General features: G+C 43.7%; 1 long non-coding RNA gene across 1 annotated transcript in view; it reads right to left on the reverse strand.

Annotated features, from left to right (window-relative positions):
* Positions 1-24642, reverse strand: part of LOC118973619 (uncharacterized) — a 45402-nt gene that overhangs the window by 1636 nt on the left and 19124 nt on the right. The window contains exon 3 of the long non-coding RNA XR_012120981.1: positions 2678-2786. This is a non-coding gene — a long non-coding RNA (uncharacterized lncRNA). The remainder of the gene's footprint in view (positions 1-2677; positions 2787-24642) is intronic.

Here is a 24642-nt window from a genome sequence, read left to right on the forward strand (position 1 = left end):
GATGAGAGAAAACATGTACTAGAAAAGACAGAAGAAAAAATATCAAAGTGCTCACTACACAGCCATATGTCCAGCCTTACCTTCACATTTCTCTTATCCCATAAAAGAGCTTAACCAATTCAACCAATATTGCTTCAGTATCTGCTTGTGCCTGGTACTTTGTCACACTGAGAATACAGCAGTGAGCTAAATAGAATTTATGCCTTCTCACCTCTCGAGTCAAAGCCATAGAATGAATAGGGGCAGCAAATAAAAATGATGCTTTTATTTCAAACTAAGAAATCGAGGAGGGTTTTTTTTTTATAGTGGAGTCATTTATTTGGTATTTGATAAAGTCACCAACATACACTTCGATCCATCAAGCTACCATTCCTTTCTTGAAATAAAGAATTTGAAACACTTTACTCATAAGATTCTTGGGCTCTCACAGACACACAGCCAAAACAGGCTGCCGGGGGAGGGGGTCTTTCTGGATGTCCTCATTAGTGAGGACCTCATAGGAGTCACCTGAGTCCGTGAATGGCTCAAGAGGGCAGGTGTGCTTCCAGGCCTGCGGCAGTGTCAGCTGGGGGTGGCGTGGGGGGTGGAACGTTGCATCCATTGGGTTCAGCAGGTAGACATAAATAAAACCAACCATTTATTTGATACTGATTCTCTCCCTCATTTTCACTGTCATGTATATTGGTACCAAAAAGAATTTTAAGAACAATATAATTGACCCAAAGCCTTCATAAATACAGTGTCAAAAAGAGATAAAATATGACCTAGTCAATTGAAACAGGTATTGAGTATATGAATAAAAGATTTAGTAGAAAATGTGATTAGAATTATTGACTAGAATCAGACTTGGGTTTTCAGCAATTTAAAATTACTTATGCTATCTAGCAATCATTGATGAAGCCCTTTCTATTTGCCAATGTAGCACTAGACTCTGGGGACACAAGATGGACAGAGATAGAGCCCCTACCTCATGGTTGGGCCTCAAATGCCAGTCAAATTTGACTTAGCACATTGAGATTGACCATGTAAATATTTGCCTCTTTTGTATGGCAGGAAAACATAGACTTTGCAATTCTGACCACATCACTTTTCAGCATTTCCCTTCCAAAAATATAATTACATTTATGATGAACATTCATTAAAATGCCTAGTGCACACTATTCATTCTCTATCACTAATACTCCATTATTAATGCTGTTTTCTATGTGTAAATTGGTAACTCATGATTGGTGTTACTCAGAACATTAAATTAGCCACATCTTCCCAAGCAGTTTTAATAACAGGAAAATAGTAAACTTGGAGGACAGTCTTATCAGAAAAGTTACATTACATAGAAACTTTTCAGCTGAGAGAATTTCCAAGCAAATAATCTGCAGGGTTTTGCTATACCCTCCTCAGTCCTGAGATGAGGACAGTTGTCCAAATTATCTTTTTCCCACAGGAATCCTGCACCATTGCCCAGCTAAGTATATAAATGCAGATCATTTACTTCCATCATGCCTGCAGCCCTCTTCTCCTGATTACATCAGTCAAACGAGATGGCTGCCGAGCCTCATCTCAAAGATGATTCTAGAAAAATGATTTTGAAGACACTTGATGCCTCCTCAAAATGCCATTTACAACTCTAAATATTAAATAGCCCCTTCTGCAGAAAAATGAGGTTGAAAATTTATTAAAACTCTCCATCCCTACCCTGATTCCTCTTTCCTGTTCCTATTTACAATCTGGCTAGACTTTAAGTAAGATTCACAAGCTGCAGGTCTTAGGTACCAAAGGGAAATACCCAGTGTTAAGCCTGGCTTAAATATTATTTGCTATCATTCAGATATATTTTTCTTAGTCTATTATCTGATTCTATTTTCCTATTGTCAACTATTACATCTCCACAAATAGCCATGGAAATAGCTCCCCCGATACTAAGGAACACCAGCTTCTATAAAGATTAATACTAATGCATCTGCACAATTAATTCAAATGTTCTTAGCTCCTTCTTTGTCATTAGCAAAATAGAATAGAACAAGAGAAAAAAACAGATCTCTAATCATTGAAATGATAATGCTCAACAGGTAGCAAATTATGTCTGGAGACAGTTATCATTTATACTTTTTTTAGTAGGATATTTATTTAATCTGTTTCAAAATGATTTCAGGTGGCTTCAGTAATTTCTAAAGTATATTCGGTTTGTTGAAAGGAAACTTTCAACTGATAACTTGTGTAACTGTTAGGTAGGAAGTTGGAAAAATTACACCAAAGGCACTTAGAGCAAATTGCACAACATCTCAGGAAAAAGTTATATTACATTGAAGCTTTCCAGCTGAGAGAATGTCTAGGCATATAATCTGCAGGGTTTTGCTATACCCTCCTCAGTCCTGAGATGAGGACTGTTGTCCAAATTAGTTTTTATGCACAGGAATCCTGCACCATTGTCCAGCCGGGTGGGACAGGAGTCAATGGAGTCTAGAAATGGTTCGGATTCCTTAAGACTTCAGTAGTTACTTTCAATTGTGTAGTTTTCCTGACATTCGGAATTTCTTAAGTAAGGCTCCAAAACAGTTAGCATTACACAACACCGAGCCGATGTAGTCACTGGCCAAGGAACACAGCTGCCCAGTGCTTCTCCCCTCCCGGCTGGAGCTCTGGAACCACAGGGAAATAGTCCCTCTCCTTTTGTACTTACTCAGAAACAAGCATTTGGCAGCCTCAGCACCAGGTGCCCACTCCCAGCAAGCTCCTGGGTCCTCTGGGACACAGGTCAATGCTCTTCCTCCCATTTTTATTCATAAAAACTAAAAGAAACAAAAGTGAGATGGCTCATTTACACCAAGTCATACAATTTATCCAGGATGAGTAAGGAAAAAAAATAATAACCCGCTGACTCTGTCTTCCATTCTCTTTACCAGACAACACATTCAGTTCTCCAAGTATATTAATGAAGAATAGACAGGGTAGCATAAATCTTTTAAATCCTGAGAAAAACTCAAACATGACAATTTCATGTTTTCCTTTTATCACACATTTTATTGGCAAACAACACAAATAATGTGTTTGCAGTTTGTTTTCTCCCAGTTCCTGATTCTAAGTGTTAAAAATTACAAAGCGGCAAAATTTGCCTTAGAAGCTCCAAGACTCATCTTCTGACACCTGTTTTTCTTCTTCCTTGCCATTTCTGTCCCTCTTTAGGTTTTGAAAACTGTATCCCCATTTAACTTAATGTTGGGGTTGGAAGAGTAATTTCATCAAATATGGATTTATATAATATAAATTAATAGCATTGTGCTCTCTCTCCCAGGTAACGTTTACTTTCAGAAAAAAAGGATTTATCAGCAGTTTAAGCAAATATGTGCATTAAGTCACACCAAAGTGCTATCCTAGTTAGCACAAGGGCTAATTTGTAGAGCAGCATATGCTGAGTCCTTCTATGTTGAAAAAAATATCTACCATGTGGAATTGATGGTGAGCAGTAAACAATCAGGACAAGAACAAAAAAGAGGTAAGCGGAAATTATCATCTCTTCTCAAGTTTATGATCTACCAGGAGTAGATAAAACAAATAATCAAGTCATTACAGTATAGGCATAATAATGTAGGGGTCAGTAGAAATACCAAGTAATTTAAGAAAAGGAAATTCATATTTATTGTGTACCTTCTAATGACTGAGCACTATGTATGCATTTTCATGAGAAATCTCAGAATACCATGTCAAAGCGACATTATTATCCCCACTTAAGAAATGGGCAAATGAAGGATAATCAAGTTTACTTTATTTCCCCAAGACTGTGGAGCTAATAAATAACAAAGCAAGAAATTGAACCATAATTTTCTGGTCTCAAGATCATGTCCTTCCCACTCCACAGTGCTCCCTGGAGATGAAGGACAGCGGTCTTGCCAATGGGTTTCAGCCCCAGGCAAGTTCGCTATGGATTCAATGTGACCAGGGAAATCGACAGCAAAAAGTTCTTGGGGTGAAAGGGTTATACCCAACTGTATTTCCAGGTGGCCGGTCAGTCACTAGAATCCCGTCCACGCAGAGCGAGTCTGCATGCAGCAAGGCAGTCTCTGCCCCTGGGTCTCTCTGCCCACACAGCCATCCTCTGGGCCCCTCTGTCCACACAGAGGTCCACCCTGTCCTCTGGGCCTCTGCCCTGCTCTCCTGCAGCCTTGCAGCCCTACCACCATGTCGCCCAGAGCACTGGGTGGAGCCCTTTATATAGACTCAACAGCCATGTATTGCCCACAGGTGTGCAGTGAGCTAGTCAACCAGGGACAGGTGAGAATCCTGGCCACAGGAACCCTCATTTTATCCACAAGGGGCCACACCTGACTGAAAGAAAAAGCTTCATACAGAAACTGGCATGAGATGGGGCTTGGTGGGCTTGTAGGATTTCACCAGGCAGAGTTTAGGATCAAGAGGGAATTCCAGGCAAAGAAGCAGGTAGTGCAGGTGGAGTGCCTAAGTCATGATCAGGACACAACCATTTTGTTGCAAGTTCTGGGACTGCAAAACCGTGTTCACAAGCATGAATCTGCATGCCGCTTACCAGCACTAGATCACTGTGGCACAAGTCTGAAACTGGCTTCAGTGTCAAATACTGCCATGTTGGCATCGGCTAAAATCAGAGAGCTTCAGATGGCATACCCACACGTCCTCTTCCCCATGCCACTTCTGCAGATAAGCCCCCCAGCCAAACTCTTGTTAGCATGGGGAACAGGCAGAGTGCTTGCTTAACCCTAGGCAGGGGTTTCAGCTCCCTGCCAGCCCACAGAATGATTCCAACCAGCCAGCCGCGTCTTCCCACGGGAAGCAGGGGCACCTACCCTCTTGGTACCACGAAGCCTACCTTCTCACCGCCCTGCTGCTTCATTCTGTTCCGAAACCCCCGTATGGCCCTGCGAGGCACTCAGCGCCCTCTGCCCCCCAGGCTGTGAGGATACATGACAAATAAACTCCCACTGTCCAATCTTTCCAGTGTCAAGTGTCACGTGCTTGGTCATCCCCATGACCCAAGGATAGGAATCCTCACCCACTGAGTGCAGAGGACACAAGCAGAATAACCGCCTGCAGCTGTGTGACCCTGTGAGGCTCCATCAGCAGGGTGAGCTATGATGGCTCCCTGCCTGGAAGGTGCAGGTGACACCACCACCAGTTTCATAACGTGCCCTGTCTGGCACAGAGGAAGCACCACAGAAGTTTGGTGGTTGATAATCAGGGGCTTCTTACATGTCAGCTGCTGTCTCATGTGTTACATCCTTCAATTTATTTAATCCTCACAATAAACCAATGAAGCAGAGAGGGTTACTATTATCATTATTTTTGACCACCGGTGAGGAAATGAAAGCAGAGTGGGTATATCACATGAAGTCACTTGAGCTGATGCACGGCTAAGCCATAACTGAGATTCAGGCAGCCAGACTCCAGAACCCACACCTATCACGGGAGGGCTGACAGGTCCTCAAACCCTCCCGTGGTCCTGGAGACGAGGACAGGGCACAGCCCTCGCCGCAGCACCCAGCAGACTGAAGTGTCTGTTAACTTGCTGCCCATCCAGAGAGCCTACGCTCCCCAAAGCCAGGGACAGTGCTGGTCTCTCCACTGAGCCCCTGGTCCAGCTCCTAAAACGGGGCTCCACCCTCTGCAGCTGCGGGTCAGGGGCCCGTCCCATCCCTGCTCGGCCTCCTCTTCTCCTCACTGGACTCTGCTGACAGCACCTCCCCTTTGGAAACTTGTCCTGGTTTCCAGGATTCTGGGTTTTTCCTCTTCCTGCCTCCTTGGGGCCTTCTTCTCCCTTGTCCCTGAAATGTAGAATTTCTCTGAAGCTCTGTGGTAAGTGCTCTTCTCGGTCCATATGCACATTCTTCTTTGAGATACTCAGCCCTACAGTTTACAGACTTCCTTTTACCTGGGCACCACCGACTTTGCTCTCTTCCTCAAGCCCCACGTCCTAATCTAAAAAGTTAGATTTCTAACTTTTGTCCCCCATCACCTGACCGTCCCCACAAATTCAACACATTTAAAGTTAATCTCATTAACTGCAGCCCACCCGTGCTCACATTCTCCTACTGTGGTCCCTGTATTTGTAAATGTTGTCTCAAGCACCCAGGCTTGAAGTACACCCTCCCATCATCAGCAGCTGCTGCACGATCGCGCGGGGCTGTGCTGCACCCGCCCCCCTGTGCTGACAGCGGCACCTCCCTGTGCCGACCTTCACAGCCTCTTGCTTCCTCAGGCTCATGGCTGCCAGGAACAGGTTTCCCGCCTCCAGTATTTCTCTTCTTTCCACCTCCACATTGCTGCCTGCTTAATAATAAGCCAGGATCTTAGCTCTGAACATTTGTGGAGGAGTTTGGGGGCCAAATGAGCCCTGCAGTGTGCTTGAAAATGCATTGGGGGGATGCAGGGGAACAAGACAGAATGAAAGGGTGATTCTCCAAAAAGGAAACATCTCACAGTGACAGCAAATGACAGAGCTGTGTTTCCAGGGTCACAGATAGGGTGTTTTATTTAAAAAAAACATAGATTTGAATTGGTCTTTTATTTATAGATGATTTCATTATTAGCAGATAAAGAGAGGAAGCTAGAAAGAGAAAGAAAAGCTGCAAAGAAGTGGTGAGTTAAGGAAGGTAGTGAAGGGAGGAGATAGCAGCCCAGGTGAGTGGGTTACCACAAGCAAGAGCAGTGCCGGGGGTCCGAGAGGGGGCAGGAGGCGTACAGGGGGACGGAAGGAAGCAGGCTGATGAAGGAGTGCCGTCAGGTGACCTTGATCTTTATAGTGAAGGAGGAACCACTTATCTTGTGAAATGCTGGGAGGTGTGGGTAGAACAGAGGACTTGAGAAAAGTCTGAAAAAATAAGAAAGTTGGTCTAGACACCTTGAGGACCCTGACAAGAAGCAAACAGGAGAACAAGCTGGTGTGATTGCTGGCGAATTTGAACCTTAACTCGGTGGGGTCAGTATTATATTCCAGGTCAATCCTAACGACCCCATTCAGTCAACAAACACTTCTGGAATGCTCGCTGTCTGCTGGGTTTATGCTGTGCCCTGGAACATGGGGTAGGCCCTGCCAGAATATTCATGGGAAAAGACTAGAAGAGAAAGGAAAACCGTAGAAAGAATTGTGTTTGACGTAAACAAGCAGTTTTCTGCCTCCCACATATTAGGGAAACAGTTGGATTACACATCAGGTCTGGAGACTTCAAACAATACTACCAGGAAGCCAATGGAACCGGGACAAGGAAATCGGTGTGACTCCGCACTCCATAAAATAAAGAAACAAATCAAAGTGCAGTTTATCACGGGAGAAACAATGGAAGCCAAGCTGATAAAATGGCTCGAGAAATAGTTTGAATGATGTGATACTGCAGGAATGGAGCAGACCATTTTGTGTTGCAGATTAATACTCTTTCCTAGAGCTGCAAAGGCGATGTAAAATCAGGGGGAGGAAATGGGATTCTGTAGCATACTTCTGACTCAAACTCAGTCACCATGTGTGTAGGTGTTTGGTTTAAAGAACATACGTTATCACCTTTGAAAAGACCACTTTATGATTCTTTCGTGTACCTTTATTGAGCATAGACACATGTGAGTTGAGAGTCTGCCCAGGCATTGGGTTTTTGTTTTCGAAATTGTGTAAAATACAATGTTTTTTCTAACGGATAATTACCATTTCACAGAGTCTGGTTCCTGCCTCTGTGGGGAGCAGCTGACTCACTGAACCACAGTGCTGTCACCACTCCCCTTCTCTCCCTCCCAGTGAGAGGTTTGGTGCATGGCTGCCAAGGTGGCTTCAGCACAACTGCAAACTGGGTCCCAAGCCTCCTTCTCTCCTCGTGAGATGCCCGGGGCCCCACATCCTCCTCTGCTCCCAGCAGGGCTGCCCCAAAGGCCATTTATTTGCACCAAGGTATGCAACATATGGCTATCAACTGCCAAGCAAAACACTTCCAATACACCAGCCCGTCCTCACTCAGATGATCGCTGAACCCACCTCCCAAGCCCTCTGACTTTTATTCCTAATATATACATGACTTTCGTCTTTGGAACCGCCTTCAAAGATTATGTCTTGTTTGTTCCAACAGCCCTTGTAACAGCTGAATTCCCTCTTTGAGAGTGATTTTGATTTCTGGAAATAACTAAAAGTCATGCTGAACTCAGACCACTGAGAAAGTTGGGTAGCGGGTTTTTTGGTCCAGAACAATTTCATAGAAATTTCCTCCTGGGTGAAAGCACTTCACAATCAAGGAATCAGCCAAGTGCAAAATCCCCACAGGCTCCTGGCAATTAAGATTCTCCAAGCCACACCTGTCTTGGCAGAAGTAGGCAGGCAGGTCAGAAGTGCAGTAGCAGTAAGCTGGGAACAGGCAAGTGCCCCTGTCACTTGGGGAAGACATACCAGGTGACATTCTAGTTCAAAGGCCCACGAAGCTCTCTACTGCTCACCTGCTGGCTTCACCTCCCTGCACAACCTTGCTCTGTCCCACCTCTCGATGGCCCCCATTCACCGCTGGGGCAGCAGCCACTCCCCTCTTCTAATAATGCATCTGCGTCCACAGGACCAGGTGCTCCTAGGATACAGAGAGCTTTCTGTCAGAGAAATTGCAATTCTTTTGGTCAACCTGGGATACTTGCTTGAAGCCAGTGAACCAAGAGCAAATGCAGAAACTCAGACCCAACCCCACACCCACTGAGTTTTTTAATAGGCTGGGTTGGGAGGGAGTGTTTGCAAATCAAAATTAAACAAACACGCTTTAGATCAGGCTTTTCAAGGTTTCTCAAGCATCAAAATCACCAGAGAGTTTACTCAAATGGGAATTGGACTGAGGCTAAGAAACGCTGATCTAGAGGATGAAAATTCAGGTCTCTGACTGTCTGATTCAACCTTAATAAGCCCTTAACTTACAACTCACCAAAAAGAGAAGTAATTCTCTCAATAAGAGGAAAATGAACCCATTTTTTGCTTTTGACGCAGGAAAAAATGCTATCTATATGATATTGTCATCAAATTAAAGGAAACTGTACTTATAAACTCCTACAGGTCTGGTGTTTCAGCAACACTAGACATATGAGTTACCCCTTTTCATAGGAGCACAACACCTGTGGACACAGCAAATTTGTTAAGATGTGGCTGGGAGGGTAGCCTGCCATTCCCCTCACTGCTACAAAGTGCCAGACTCAACAAAGCCCTCTTTGTGCCCCCTGGTTACTTGGAGTAAATGATGGCTATAGTGTTTTCCATCTTTAAGGACAAAATATTGCAGTGGCTTATGATTCCTACACCTATAAAAATGTTGTGCTTAAAATGCTACAATCTTTAAAAGTAAATATTAAAACCCCAGTTCATTTAAGACATCAAGAAAAAAAAAGATTTATGGGATTTTTTTCTTTCCTGATCAAATAATGAGCAAGATCAGCTACAACCCTAGAATTTTAAAATGTTTTAAACTGCAACATTTTATTGTAATGAGTCCGTGGTTTTGCAAGGCAAGCTCAAAAAGTTATGACAATCAACTAAATCCTAGAGGGAAGAGTTCAGTTGTATAAGCACTGGTTTGGAGAATGCATATTCTGTAGAATCAAAGATTCCAATGGTAGCTGGGATTTCTCAATGCTAAATTCTTCTAAGATGTATAATTGGATATTATGCAGTTAACTGAGAAGGACCTTTGGAGAAAACAAAAACCTAAGTTCTTTTAGATCTTCAAGAATATTAAAAGCTAAGCTTTCAACTCTAGCCAAACGCCATTACCATGAATTTCTTCCAGTACAGTGTTTAGTCATAAAGCTTTATCCTTGATATTACATGTAACTCCTGAAAGTTCAAAATTATAAACCAAGACTCCAGGATTTGTAATCCCAGAGACAGCCTGTGACCAGCACCTGGCATGTGACATCATATATGTTGTAAGATGCTACTAATGATAAGGTCGAACTGTGTGGGATTCGATCAGTCTCCACTGACAGGTTTGTGAGAGGTGGCATGGAGAAAAGTGGTTAGGTCCCCCCAGATGGGTGCAGCAGCACCCTAAGTCGGAATGGTTATTACACAGTTATAAGAGGAGTAGTGTTTTTCCTGCTTGTAGCCTCCAGTTTTTATAGTAATTTTGGACTCCTTTAGGCTCCAGAATAATACTTCCCTTGGAAACTTCACTCCACCTCCTCAAAGACTTGGATACTTCCCATCGCTGACAACTGGTACGGGCATCAGGTAACAACTGCTTCTGTGTTATCTGAGACAAAGCATTGAAATGGTGGCTCAGCCCCCGACCCCCTTCTATGATTACCTTCATCCTGACCTCAAACACATTCCCAATTCTGCTCCACCCTTTTAATCACGATCTCACAGACCCCATCCTCACATGTTGTTCACAGACCCTGTGTCCTTTCTGTCCATTTCTCTACCACTACTTTCAAACCATGAGGCAGCCTCGGGCCCTCTCTCGGGTTCCTGTCAGTGCTGACACAAGACAACCTTTGGCTTTGGCTGTGGTTAGAGACCAGGTGGAGGTGTCACTTAAGTTAAGCATCCAAGCCTAACGGGGCAGCTCAAAGATGGAGGTAAACTTTAGTCTGGCTTTTAGAATTTGGTCTGATTACTATGACAGAGAGGAAAAGAGAGGGGTTTTTTTTTTTTGGCCACATGAAAGGGAAGGAACAAAAATTCATATGAGAAAACATCAATGCATTTCTTTGCAAATAGTTTGTCCAAAACCTCAACAAGTTAGCTGAAAGCAAAGGTCAATACCACCCTGGATGCAATGCTGAAAAAAAGTTTTGTTTTGTCCAACAGGCCAGAGGAGTTATTCATGTTTTGAGGTCAGAGTGGTTACATGATCAAAGTGCTTCAGGAAAATTAATTAGATGGTGTTACGCATTGGGGCTGAATGTGGGTGGAAAAGAATCCAAAAAAGAAAAGGCAGTTAGGGACTATTAGAGTGATGAGGAGTAAGGTGACGAAGGCCAGAGCTTGGGTGGTAAGAGAACGGAAAAAGCATTAAAGGATCAGCAGCAGACAGCACAGCCCAGGACGGTTGTGAAACCCGGCGAGTGGGAAGAGTAGGGAAAGCAGACAAGACAAAGGAGGTTCAAGGTCTCCACATCCTCGCCTGCCTTGTCCAGAATGTGGGATGTCCGTTCTCCTTGCATCTTCACACTCATCAGAATGGGCCTGTGCCTAATAAGTGCACGCACGCTGTTTGGGGGCCAGTGCTTCCCTAGTGGATGCGATCACAACTGGGGCTTCTCAGCACAGCCCGTTCCTGCCCCCATATTCCCCTCCTGCCGAGTCTGATCAAATGCAATGCAACCTTTAGAACTGATGTTCCCTCTGCTGCTGAAGCACAAAAATCTCATTTTCTGTAGCAATCGGGAAGACGCTATTCTTTGCCAACACTTTATTTTGAGCCCTTCAAGCCAGCTTAATGGTCATGGTAAAAACAACATGCTTTTGTGGAGTTGGGTGGGCCAAGATCTGTATCCAGATCGGTTCACTCTCTGACCAGATGATTTAGGGCAAGTTATTTCAACTTGTCAGGCCTCAGTTTTCCCATGTAAAAAATGGGCTGAGAATAATTATACAGGGATGTTATAATAATCAGATGGCATGTGAAAGCAGATGGCACACTCTAGGATGGTCATATGTTTGTTAAAAAAAATAATAATAATAAAATTGGCATTTGTTTTTATTGTGAAACATACAGAGCACTTCTAAGTAATTATTCTCAACTTGATTATATCAAAGGAGCCCTAAAACCATGAATAAATCATCCTGCCCTTTCATCCATTACATAAAGACCCAACACATAAGCGCTCAGCTAATTTGGGCATCCCTGTCGCTATTAAGGTCCCACACTCCGCCCGTCATGAACGTGCCTGTGAGTTTTGAGATGTTTTATTTTTAAATGAAGTTATTTCAACCTAACACTAGTTCAACAGAAAGAATTTTAAAATAAGGATGCAGCATAATTCTTTTTAAACAATTAAGCCAGTACTTAGCCTTTGAGTAAGTAAATCGAAAAATTTGAACCTACCATTTCAAAATAATAAAAGTTTGTTTTTGTTTTGTTTTTTAAATTAACTCCCTTCTTCTCATACTCTGGATCAACTTCTCCTCACACGTGGGAGATCCTATATATCATTCTTCAGCATAACGAGCCCATTTACAAATGGGCCCATTTCTGAAAATAGACCTGAACATAAACATGAATGCCTCCCAGAAATCAGAACATAAATAAGAAAAACAAGGCTGTTTGGTAGACTTTCTCCCTTTCTGCTCATTTGAGGAAATGAGTTGTCCGTAAGGAAACACAGTAGCCTAGTGTTCATTTACTTAACCAGGGAAAATCGACAACACTCAAGACGGTGACTTCTATCATTTACTCCCAAAGAAAGTGTAAGGGGGTAGGGGGTTGTGTTAGTGTGTTCGTGATAGTGTTTCTATCCATGGCAAACTTTCGATTTGTGTCTGCTCTTCATTTCAAAGCCCCCTTTAAATTGAGTCCCTGGCTAAGCAGAAAGCTTTCCTCCTCACCAAAGCTGGAAGCTTTTGATCTCCCTAATCTCCTGCTTGTTCATAGTCCGTGCATACGCAAGTGAGTGGTGTTCTCTTCAGTGTCTGTTGAATCTCTTAAAACTCAAGGAAATGCGCTTTATTATTTCATTCTCCATCTCAAGGGACTGCTGATCATGATTGAATTCTGAAGAGATGTGCATGATGTCGGCAACTCCTGCCCATTTTTATTATGGTTTAAATTTTGAACTAAAGATTTCATATTTTAGAAAAACAGCTTGATGTATTAGCCTCTGACCTGAATTTGTACGGTGTCATTTAACTGTTTTATACTTGGCAGCTCTGTTCACCCTTTCAGGCCCAGCCAAGCATTGGCAACAAGTGGCAGAGAGATTTATGCAAACCATCTTTGAACATCTTTCCGCATGATATTGGGTAGTCTATTTGGTTTCACAGTGGAATGTTGTGGAAACAATGTTTTTAAAGTTACATATTGATTAATTAAATATATACATTGAATATTAACCCATTTTGTACAACAGAAAAATTAGAAAATACATCATCCTACCCCTCAGAAATAACTACACCAAACAAATGGGCATAATTTATTCTAGTCTTACTTATCTGTGTTTTCTACATATTTGAGACCGTTCTTTATATACAATTTTATATCCCACTTTTGTTTAAAAATCATATTAGGTAGATTATTAAATACCCTTCACAAACATTTTAATGGTTACATAATATTTCCTCATATGAGTATATCTTATGTTAATTATCCAAGGTGGACACATGGGTCATTTCCTATTTATATTAACACTGCCATAAATACCACTATGCATAAATCTCTATCTGTGTTTCTAAATATTCCACTAAGAAAGCATATTTTACTAGAAGCATAGCTTCAGGATGAAAGGATCTTGGATTTTTAAGGTATTTAAAATCTGAGTGACTTCTGAGGTTTGATAAGATAATGTGAGGGAGAATACACAGACCTGCCAGTTGGAATGTGAGAACATTTAGACGCCATTGTAAAACATTGTGAAGTTCTATCTAAGGAGTCTTGGGTCTCTGTGAATATATTTCTCTCATCTACATGCATCTCTTCATTTCCATTTGTCATCCTGTTTACTTAATTGTCCAGAATTTTCTAAAAATACAAATTAAGAAAAAACATAATTTTTGTTAAAACATTTTTGGATGATATGGAAAGAAACTTAGTCATCTCTGAAGAGACGAATGGAGGAGGGCAGAAATGTGAGATTTTTTACTTAACGTCTTTCAGTATTTGAATATTCTAAGTTCATGTATTACATTTCTTAAATATCAAGAAAAATGATCTTCATGGTATAAATATGTTTCTTTTTGTTTTTTCTTTATGATTTTTCATATTTAGATAAAGGATAATTTTTGAAGAAATAAACAAAAGGGTCTATCATTCAGTTCATAATGAAAATTATTAGAAAACGTCAACTAAAACTGTTGACAATTAAAATTGTACATGAGAAAACATCACTGGATAAAAAATACTAATGTCATATATTTTAAAAATAGGATCATCTTAATTAAATGAGATGTGCAAAATTTTCACTTAATAGAAAAAAAGGGCAATAAATAGAACCCTTAACTGTATAAATGGTAAAATTTTCATTTTTTATATCTGAGGCTGCTGCACATTTTCATGTGTATTAGTTCTTCTAGTCCCTCTTTTAAAAATTGTTCATGCCCTGTGTTATTAGGCTCTTGATGTCTTTGTTATTGATTTGCTTTTTGTTGTGTTAAAAATCTATTAATCATTCATTTGAAAGATTTATTGCGAATTTTTTCAGCCAGCTTGTTTATGAGGTATTCAAACGACAGCTGGGCTGACTGCATCACTGGTACGGCTCTTCCCGCTGAAAGTGCCAAGACTGTCTACCATATGCACTCATTTATTCACAGCTCAGAATATTTACTCAGCATCTACCTCGTCCCATGCATATATATGGTTCTTCTACGCAGTAGGCATCTGAACTCCCATCCATGTTTTGCCACAGTCCATGTCCCATACAGAACATCGAGTGTGTGTGAGTTGGCTGGGGCTGCCCTCAAGGTACCACAAACCAGGTGATACAAGCAACAGGAATTTCTTGTATCACAGATCTGGATGGAGAATCCAAAACCAAGGTGTCAGCAGGGTCAGCTCCTTAGGGGGCTAACCTGGAAGTGAGGGAGGATCTCTCTCATCCTCTGTCTTTGCCCCTGGTGGTCTGTGGCCAATCCTTGACTTAAAGATGCATCACCCCATCTCTACCTTCATCCTCACACAGCGTTCTTCCTCCATGCATGTCAGTCTCTCTGTCCAAATTCCCATTTTTATTAGGGCACCTGTAATATTGGATTAGGATCTAAACTAAAGTCCTCTTTACAAACAGGGTCACATTCTGAGGTCCTGGGGGTTAGGACTTCAACATCACAACTCAGCCCAGGACAACAGGTTAACCCAGGCATGACTGAATTGGCCATGGTCCTTAGGGTAAACAAAGGAATCTCCTCTGGCTATTTTAAACAAAAAGAATTTTTTTAAAGATATCAGGTAATTCACAAAACCTTTGAATGAGCAATGAACTGGGCATAGATGCTACACAACCAAAAATAATCTAGTAGAAAAATGTCTAGTAGCAGGGCCATGCGACCTGTGCAGCCACGTAGTGCCCCAGTACTCGGATTAATTCTCCACTCTTACTATCTGGAAATTTTAGTGATTCGGTGTCTGAATTTGTGTTCTGTAAGCACAGTCCAGATAGAATGTGCATGTGCAGAGATGCATAAAATATTCTGCACTCGATTCTTGGCTGTCCCATCTGCATGTAGCAATTCTGGTGCACTATGAGCCCAGAATTACCTTAGACCCATGACACCCACTGGTTCAGGGAGGCTCAGAATGAGTACAAGCTAAGTGTCCAGTCTATATGAGCAAGTGCTGATGGCCCAGACTACACTTTCCATCCCAACTAGAATTTGCTTCCAGTGAAGGCACCAGCGACTCTTCTTCTTTACCCGTGGTGCTTGCCTGCAAAAACCGACGACCTCCACTGAAAACCAATGACCTAGAAGGACAGGGAAAGATAAGGCAGCCCTTATGCATCCAGTCCTCCAACACCCGTTAGTAGCTGGAGGTAGAGTGTGCTGGGGGAAAGTACAGATACCAAGAAGTAAAAACAGTTGAGCTGGCTTGGGCAGCCACTGTCTTGTAAGAACAAAATAAATGTGTATACACAAGCTATGACACACACACTGTCATTTTGGTGATTTGACATACATTGTTAAATGCTCTGATATTTACTTTTAAAGATGGTATTGTACAACATGAAGATAATGACAAAATTCATGCTAATAATTTAGCATTTTAATTTTTCTTGACTTGAACATTAGACAAATTACAAAATGTCATGGCTAGTTGAGAGCTAGCAGAGAGAAAAAAGATTATATTTTAATAACCTTAAATAGCACTATTTTCTGACATTTTGAACAAGGGAGCCACATTTCCATTTTGCACTGGGCTCCACAATTAGGTAGCCTGCCTAGTAGGACCACAAATGTCCACAGCCAGACACCTGCCAGCAGTGACTCCAAACATGGAAGCGGGAGCTGCAGCCCAGGTGTGCTGGGCTCTCTGGGAGCTGACAAATGACCGCACACACGGAGGCTTCAACAACCCAACACATCATCTTACCTCTGGAGACCAGACGTCCCACAGGGATCTCAGGGGTTAAAACCTAGGTGTGGCCGGGGCTGGGCTCCTTGCTGGGGCATCAGGTGGGGTCTGCCTTGCCTTTTCCAGCTCATGGAGGCTACCTGCACTTCTTAGCTTATGGCCTCTTCCTCCATCTCCAAACCAGCTATGAGGGTAGAGTCCCTCTCAGGTTTCAGATCTCTCCTCCTCCTCCTCGTGTCTCATCTCTCCAACCCTACGGGGAAGTCTGTCTGATTTGAAGAGCTCATGTGACAAGACTAGGCCAGTCCCGATAACCGAGGGTACTCATAGCCCCCAGGGGATCCAGCAGCCTGGCCTTCCCGGCATCACCCATCACCAGGTCTCAGGGAAGGGCAGCCAATCTGTAGGACTCAGGGAATGTGTGGAGCCCTGGCAGTAATGGGGTTAAGGCAACAGGGACTTCAGTTTTCCTGGCTGGGTGGTGCAGGGACCCAGTGAGACAATATAGAGTATCTGCTCCAGCCTGTGAGGTGGTGGAGGGGGTGGCAGGGAAAGAAACAAGAATAATACACGATGCTGGTTGCAAAGCAACACCAGCTAACGCGGCAGGAGAACGGGTTGCATTCTCCTGCCATCCCTACCCCGCTACCCTGTGCTCTCACGCTGATCTCTACAGGACTGGATTTGTAATCTCTTGCCATACTCTGAATGAAGCAATTAACTCGGTCTTATTTTCTCTACTATTATCAGATATACTTTCTTTTGCCTTGGTAAATATCCACAATAATTGTGTCAGAGAGAGACTACCATACTACAGAAAACATGAAATTTACATACAGCTTTCAATTTATTTAAGTCAAAATGGAATTTTAAAATCTGATTATTATTTACGGTGATACTAAATGTGGTGGTTTTTTAAGTGCAGTCTATATTGCTATAGGGGTATGAGGCAACTATGACAAAAATGATTTTAGTAACACCTAATGAGCAGTGAGCAGGCAGTGTGATTTAGGCTAAAAGCTAAAACTTAATTCCTTTGGCTGTAATATAGCAAAGGCCATACACCATGTGTTAAAGGAATTAAGATGCAAGGGGCGAAATTTATGCCTCCATCAATAGCAATAGCATTTTTATATTGATGATTTCTGAGTAAGCAAAACATTAGAATCAGAAAGTGTATTCATTTTCTTTGCACATATTTCTTGAAGAAATCGAGTATTTTTGGCTAGAATAAAGCATACAACCATTTTTAAAGAAAATGATTCTAAATACTTTCATACAAAACTCTAATTTTCACAGAACCTAGATGAGATATACACACTAAAAATGTTGTAATAACAAGTCTTTTGCTAGGGAGACTGGGGAAGGGAGGGAGAGAGGGAATTGGACAGCAAGGCAACTCTGTTTTGCTGTTTAGGAGGCAGACATGGGAAATAAAATAACAGGATTAAAAAAGAAAAGAATGGAAGATGGCCTCGAAATATCCCTCCATCACTGGGAATTCATGGCAGTTATATTTTATTTATACATAAAGACAAATTCTGTCCTGGGATCCAATAAGTAAATCAACATAGATCTTTGTATTCTGCTGAGGAAAGAATGAAGGTGTTTTCTCATCCTTAATGGAATGAAAGAAATCCTGCTCTTGGGCTCTTAAGTTCTGACCACCTGGTACAGCCTCAAGGTAAAGGTCAGTGTGTGAGGCTGGAGGGACAGACACCCAGCCATCCATCTGGGCTGATGGCAGGCGTCTGTGCTTGTCTTTGTGTTTCCTCTCTTCTTTAAGGACCCCAGTCGTATAGGATCGACCACCCATTCTCTTCCACTATGACCTCTCCTAAAGTTCCACCTTAATCACATCAGCAAAGACCCTATTTCCAAACAAGGTCACATTCACAGGGACCAGGGGCTAGGACTTCAACATGTGTTTGGGGGGATCCAATTCACCCACAACAGACATGCACAGAATTAGGTTTACCAGCCTGAGAGTAAATGGCACAGAAGGCCACACACATGGCCAGTCCATGTAGAGGGGAGCAGGGGGACAGCTTATCCTCTGTGACTGGTGTCTTTATGAGAAGAAAAGAGACACAGAGCCCTACACAGAGGGGATAGTGTCACGAGAGGACAGACACTGAGAGAGTGCCACGTGGTGAAGGAGGCCGAGATGGGATGATGCAGCGGCCAGCCAAGGGCCACCGGGGACCGCCACAACCACCAGAAGCCAGCATGTGGCTCTGCTCACACTTTCATTCAGATGTCTCACCTCCAGAACTGTGAAAAAACACACTTCTGCCATTTTAAGCCGCTCAGTGTGTGGTAGTTGGTCACAGCCACCCTAGGAAGGGAATCCCAGGTCCCCATCAATCCTGGAGCAAACCTACAGCTCTCTGAGTGTCTGGGCTGGTTGAAGGAGGGAATTTACAGGGCCTCTGTGAGGATGAGCGAGCTCCCCTGCGTCCAGGCCCTTCAAATCTGGAGTCACCTTGCCTTCCAAAGGGGCCAACAGGTATTGCTTCCCCTCACTGCCCTGTGGCCATGGATTTGCTCTCCTTCCCCAGCTGCTCCCATCCAGAGTGGGATAAAAGTACGCATTCTCCAAAAGGGTAAAATTGGGCCAATCCCGGGCTCATATAATTTGTAAGAGCCTTTGAAACCAGGAAGAGAAACGCTTGACTCACACACCTGCTGGGAGACTCAGAGGTGCTCACCCTCCTCTCCCCCTCGGCCTCCCTGAAGAGGAACAGACTCAGACTTAAATGCCTGGTGTTTACACACACGCTTTATCCCAGAAACACATTTTGGAGTTAGTAAAACTAGAAGGATGCCAGGACAGAAAACTTAGAAGGCAGAAAGTCAAAAGAAAAGGGCTGACTTTTCTGAAAAATACAGAAACCGAGACCAAATAATGATTGTTTTAGAATTCAAAACAGCTTGGGAGAAAGCTTCACTGCCAACAGTGGAAGCCTCAGTAAAGAGACACAACGGAGAAGAACTCAAACCAATGGATGACAGAAGGAAGAGCGTGAGGGAGGAGGCATGTGTGGATGAGGGGCGCACTACGCCCAGCAACGTCCACGCTGATCTAAGTGTGGTTTCACATTTCATTCACTCTCAGGAGAAGCCCGTGAGGTCGATATTATAAACTTCATTGTACAGATGAGCAGACAGAGACACAAAGAGCTGGATTTATTTGTCCGAGTCACAGAGCTAATGAGTGGAAGAGCTGGATTTTAAACTCTTGACTGAAAACCCAGTGTTTCGGTTTTGTGTTTTGTTTTCAGGCTTTTGTTTTTTCTGCATTCCCCAGCAAGAAGAGTGGAATTTTGGCAACCTGACTAAAACATAGTAGTACATGAGATGAAAAGTCAAAGGAATTGAACTGAAGACTGTATACACTGGTGTGGTTTTCTTTTCTTTTTTTAATATGAATGATGAGGAATGAAAGTGTCCCAGTAGAAAACAGAAAGTGTAGTTTTGTTCAAATATCTTTGTTCTAAGGCAAGTGTGAATAAACTAAGTGATAATGCAAGAGGGAAAAATCTGCTAAAGAAAATGACAATTTCTTTTCTGCCTTTGAATCTTAAAATACTTGGCAAAATCCTTGAGAGTACTTCAAAGATATTTCCTACCAGCTGTAAGCTAAATATTAGAAGTGAATGTCCTCATTGTGAACACAAACATAAATGCAAGAACATAAAACTGTCACTTTCAAAGAAGATTATATTTCTTGTGCAGCTGGTATCTCACAAAAGAAGCACGAACCCCATTCTCTGCTTCATTCTCACGTGTGACCCTTGTGTTGGGGTGCCCATGGCCTAAAGCAAGATGATACTCTTTGGAAGCTTTTAAACAGTGTGTTTAACTCAAAGCATGGAGAGAGGGCAGGACATGGGCTGGCAGGTCATAAATACCAATATCTGAATCGTAGCTCTCTGGAGGTAGCCAACCTCTACTTTTAAGTACCCTTTCCACAAAATGTGGATATTGCAGCAGCTCTGTTGTGAAGACTTAATTAGATGCTTTGTATAAAATACTTGCTGTCCTCAATTGAATGATGCCCCCCCCCCAAAAAAGCTATGTCCATTTCTTCTCCACCAACCTTTGAGGCTTTATTTGAGAAAAGGGTCTTTACAGATGTAATTAAGTTAATTCTTTTGAGATGAGATCATCCTAGATTATCCAGGCAAGCCCTAAATCCAGTGGCAAGTATCCTTATAAGAGGCAGAAGCGGAGAGGATGGGGACAGGGAGGAGGAGGCTGTGTGAAGATGGAGGCAGAGGGTAGAGGACGCAGCCGCAAGCCGAGTGCCTGGGACCACCGGACGCTGGACCAGGCAAGGAACGATTGTCCCTGGAAACTTCATAGAACATGCATCCCCGCCAAGACCTTGATTTCAGACTTAGAGCCTCCAGAACTGTGAGGATAAACTTGAGTTGTTTTAAGTCACCCTGTTAATATTAGTTTGTGTGGCAGCCCTAGGAAACTAATATATGTGGCAAATTCTCGAAACAGGTTTACTCTCTCCTTCCTTCATTCTCTCTCCCAGCTGGAGTGGGATCCCAGCCCACGGAACTAGGACATAGTTTCCTAGAAGACAAACGGCTATACCCCACTTGCATGAAAGAGGAGAAATCAGCAGGGTTGCCCACTCTGCTGGGGCATCACCACAGGCGAGCAGGAGCCATCCTGGGCCTCCATGTGTATCTCCTGCCGTGACCTGCGCTGTAGGGGGAGGGAGAGGCAGACCGATGTGCGCAGCAGGTCGCGGGAGAAACAGCCAACGTTTTCTCTGTACCGAGCACTGTCTACGTGCTCTCCAAGCACCAACACCATTAATCTTTATAACAAGTTTATGGGGCACATGCAGCCCCTCTCAGAGAGGAGAGAACAGATGCATGGAGAAATGGGATAACTTGCTCGCAGTCGGAAGGCTAGTAAATGCCAAAGCTGGTGGATTTGTGGCTAGCCACTCTGATTCTGGAATTCATGCTTTCAACCACTGTCTTAGTTTCCTGCGGCTGCAGTAACACATTACATGGCTTTTGCTACAGAAATTTGTCATCTCACAGTTCTGGAGGCCAGAAGTCTGGAACAGAGGTGTCAGCAGAGCTGGTTCCTTCTGAGGGTTATCTTCTCTATCTCTTTCTTCTGTGCATGTCTGTGTCCAAATTTCTTCCCCTTAGGTCAAGGACACCAGTCATCTTGGATTAGGGTCTGCCCCAGTGCCCTTGATTACCTATGTAAAGACCCTGTCTCCAAATGAGGCCACATTCTGATATTTTAGGGGTTAAGACTGCAGCAGATGAATGTGGGGGGAACTCCAGTCCACAACAATGAACAACTGAGTTGTGAGAAGGTGAACGACTATCCTTCCCGTCTGCAGTCCAAGCAGAGCCATCAGACTGGGCAACGGCATTCAGGGGATGTGAGTACAGGGCGTGGGAATCAAATCCTGGCTCTGACACTTCTTCATTGTGGGACTTGGGAAAGCTTTCAACTTGTGAGTTGAGCCTCTGTTTCCTCTTCTGATGAGAAGTAAACATAGTCCCCACCTCAGAGGGCCGGGTGGCAGGGGCGGATGAATGAGGGAGCCCAATAAGGCAGGGTGCCCTCTCCAGCACTGCTGCCTGCCTTTTCCTTCCACGGTATGCCCTGCTCATGTCCTTTGCTGACCTCTTCCCTGAGGAGCTCTAGAACATGCCACTGGACAGGGCACCTCCCCAGTATCCCAAGCCGTGAGTTCCCATAGCATCTCCCCATCAGCCCCCCTCCCTTTTTACCATCTCTGGGAATTAGGACTTTCCCAGGAACTACTTGGTCTTAGTGGAGCAGGGTCTTTAGCAGGTCTGGGCAGGCCAGTGCTGAGCAACGAACTGCTGGCCATCCACCTACAAGCTGTCCAGATTATAGGACCCAGAAAGGTAGAGAAAACTGACTGACTCAACCCGTATCTATCCAAAGGGATATCATTCAGCCGAATTTTCTGGATTCCTCCTTTAATACTCTGTGAAACTGGCAACCCAAATACTGTGATTTTCAACTGAAAGGGAGTGTGAGCACCTCGTCCAGTGCCAGTCCGAATGCAATGGCAAAGTTAGTGACAGCACAGACGCGAGGATACTGGGAAGCCAGAAGGCATCACCCGGCTCAGCCCAGCCGGTTCAACAAGCATTGACTGAGAATCAAGTAATCATTAGATCTCATGCCAAAAAGCAAGGACCCAGAAGCAGACACAGAGATGTGTCTTCCCTGCTCTCTGAGCACTCACAGTTAGAGGGGGCAGCATTGCAGGGGTGTGTGTGCACGCAGTTCAGTGGAAGTCCTTGAGGGAATGATCGACTCAATCAAGGGGTCCAGGGGAAACTGCACAGACCATTGACAAGATAGTAGAAATGTGATGAATTAAGGAATTTCCAGGCAGAAAATGGAAGAGGGAAATGGAGACAATAGTGTGGTCAGCCTTTATAGGCAGAGCAAAGAGCCACAGAAGCTTGAAAAATAATCCCTTCCTACTAACTGGGGAGCACATGAGGGCACAGGGATGGAGGCAGGGGCACCTAAGCTGTACTGGAGGCCGGGGCCAGACGACGAAGGGCTTGGAACTATTTCAAGCCCAATGTGAACATCACCTTATGAATGATAGGAGACCAGAATAGAGACAAAATCAGCTTTGGACTGGACGAACTACCCACTGTGGAGGAGGGGCAAGGTCTTCACTGTTAGCAGAATCGCCTAGATGGTTATTCAAACACAGATTGTGGGGCCCACTTCCGGAGCCTCTAATTCAGTAGGGCTGCGGTGAGCCTGAGAACCTGCATTTCCAACTAGCTTCCATTTGCTGCTGGTCCAAAGATCTTGCGCTGAAGCCACCGCAGGAGATGGTGGTGATTCTGCAGAGGGAGGCCACGTGAGAGGCTCCTGTGATGGGAAGCTGAGAGGCAGGGCTCTGGGCTAAGGCAGTGGCAGCGGGGGCGGAGGCAATATGATGAGAGGGGGCAGGACCTGAGGTGCCCCCCAGATTTCTGGCTTGTTTGATTGAGTAATGGGGCCGGCAGCTGGTAGGTGATGCAGAGGAAGGTCCTGAGAGGCCAAACAGGACAGACCACGACAGGCCCCCATGAGCTTGCACTGGAGGCGTCCTTCACAGCCTGGGGCGAATCTCTGTGATCTGGAGCTGAAGAAGGAGCCAGCCTGGAGGGCAGCACCTCAGGGAGTATTTCTGTAGCCTTCGTTTCATCGGCCAGGGAGTTATAAGACTTGAATCTGCGTTACCACTTTAGAATAATAGGATAAATGATCAATACCTCGTAGCAAGTGTTTTAAACACCAGCTGTTCACGAATGGACCAGAAAAGTACAAAATAAGATACTCTAAATTTTGCATTCATTTTCTAATCACTTCTTAAAATACTATTTACCAAGGAATTTGAAATCCCTACAGTGTAGTCTTTGGATGCATCCAGGCTTTATCTTCAGGAACAAACCGGGTCATCTACTTGAAGCATCACAGTGGGAAATGCATAATTTGTATTACAGTTTCATTAATGATTTTATTCTCCATGAATTAAATTTTATTAAATAATACAGTAAATAGAAATTATAACAAGCATGATTTTTCACTGTTTTCTATTGATATTTTAAATTTAATTTCTCTTTACTATGACTAAACATATATAAACGATTTTATTTCTTAGAAAACAATTAAAATATAAAATACAAATAAGGGAAGAACATCCAATTATTATCACGCTAAGTTTGGCAAGTATCAATTCCAAAGTGACATCTATTTCTCAGATTACTACATTGCATCTATTATTGAAATTTTCTGTTGCATCAGATCATAATTTAGTAGACTTTTGAGGAAAAGGTTTGTGCGTGCTATACTTCCTTGATGAGAACAGCCATGGCCTGCTCTGGAGGTCCACATTGTGATGTCTTGGCAGCAGGGCTTTTCTGTCATCAGCTGATGGGCTCCATTCAGCGACTCCCAGCGGGTTCCCCTTTCTCCTGAGGGGTGGCCTGGGGTGTGCCACTCTCTGCTCCTTTGGGAAAGAGCCCTGGCTGAGCTGCTAGGAGTGTGGCCAGCAGTCTAGAGCTGCAGCTCCTGAACAGCCCCCTGTAGCTCAGACCCCAGCCCACTGCCCCCAGCTGATGGGCAAGCACAGGGCACCCAGGCCTCATTGTTTCTGCTCAGCTTGGGCTGCTCTCCTGAGCCTCTCTGCTCCAGGGTGCGGATGTATTTACGTGTTCCAGCTGCATTCCCTCTTCTCAGGGGTAAGATCCATGAACACAGGGACCGTGTCAATTTTATCCACCTGTTTTCATAGCAGGGACACAGACCTTGGCCCATAGTGGGTGCTATGGACTCGGTGTGTTGCCCCCAAATTCCTATGTTGAAGCCCTAACTCCCAATATAATGGCATTTGGAGATTTAGATGCAGTCA

The sequence above is a fragment of the Manis javanica genome, chromosome 9, assembly GCF_040802235.1.
Source record: "Manis javanica isolate MJ-LG chromosome 9, MJ_LKY, whole genome shotgun sequence".
NCBI lineage: Eukaryota > Metazoa > Chordata > Mammalia > Pholidota > Manidae > Manis > Manis javanica.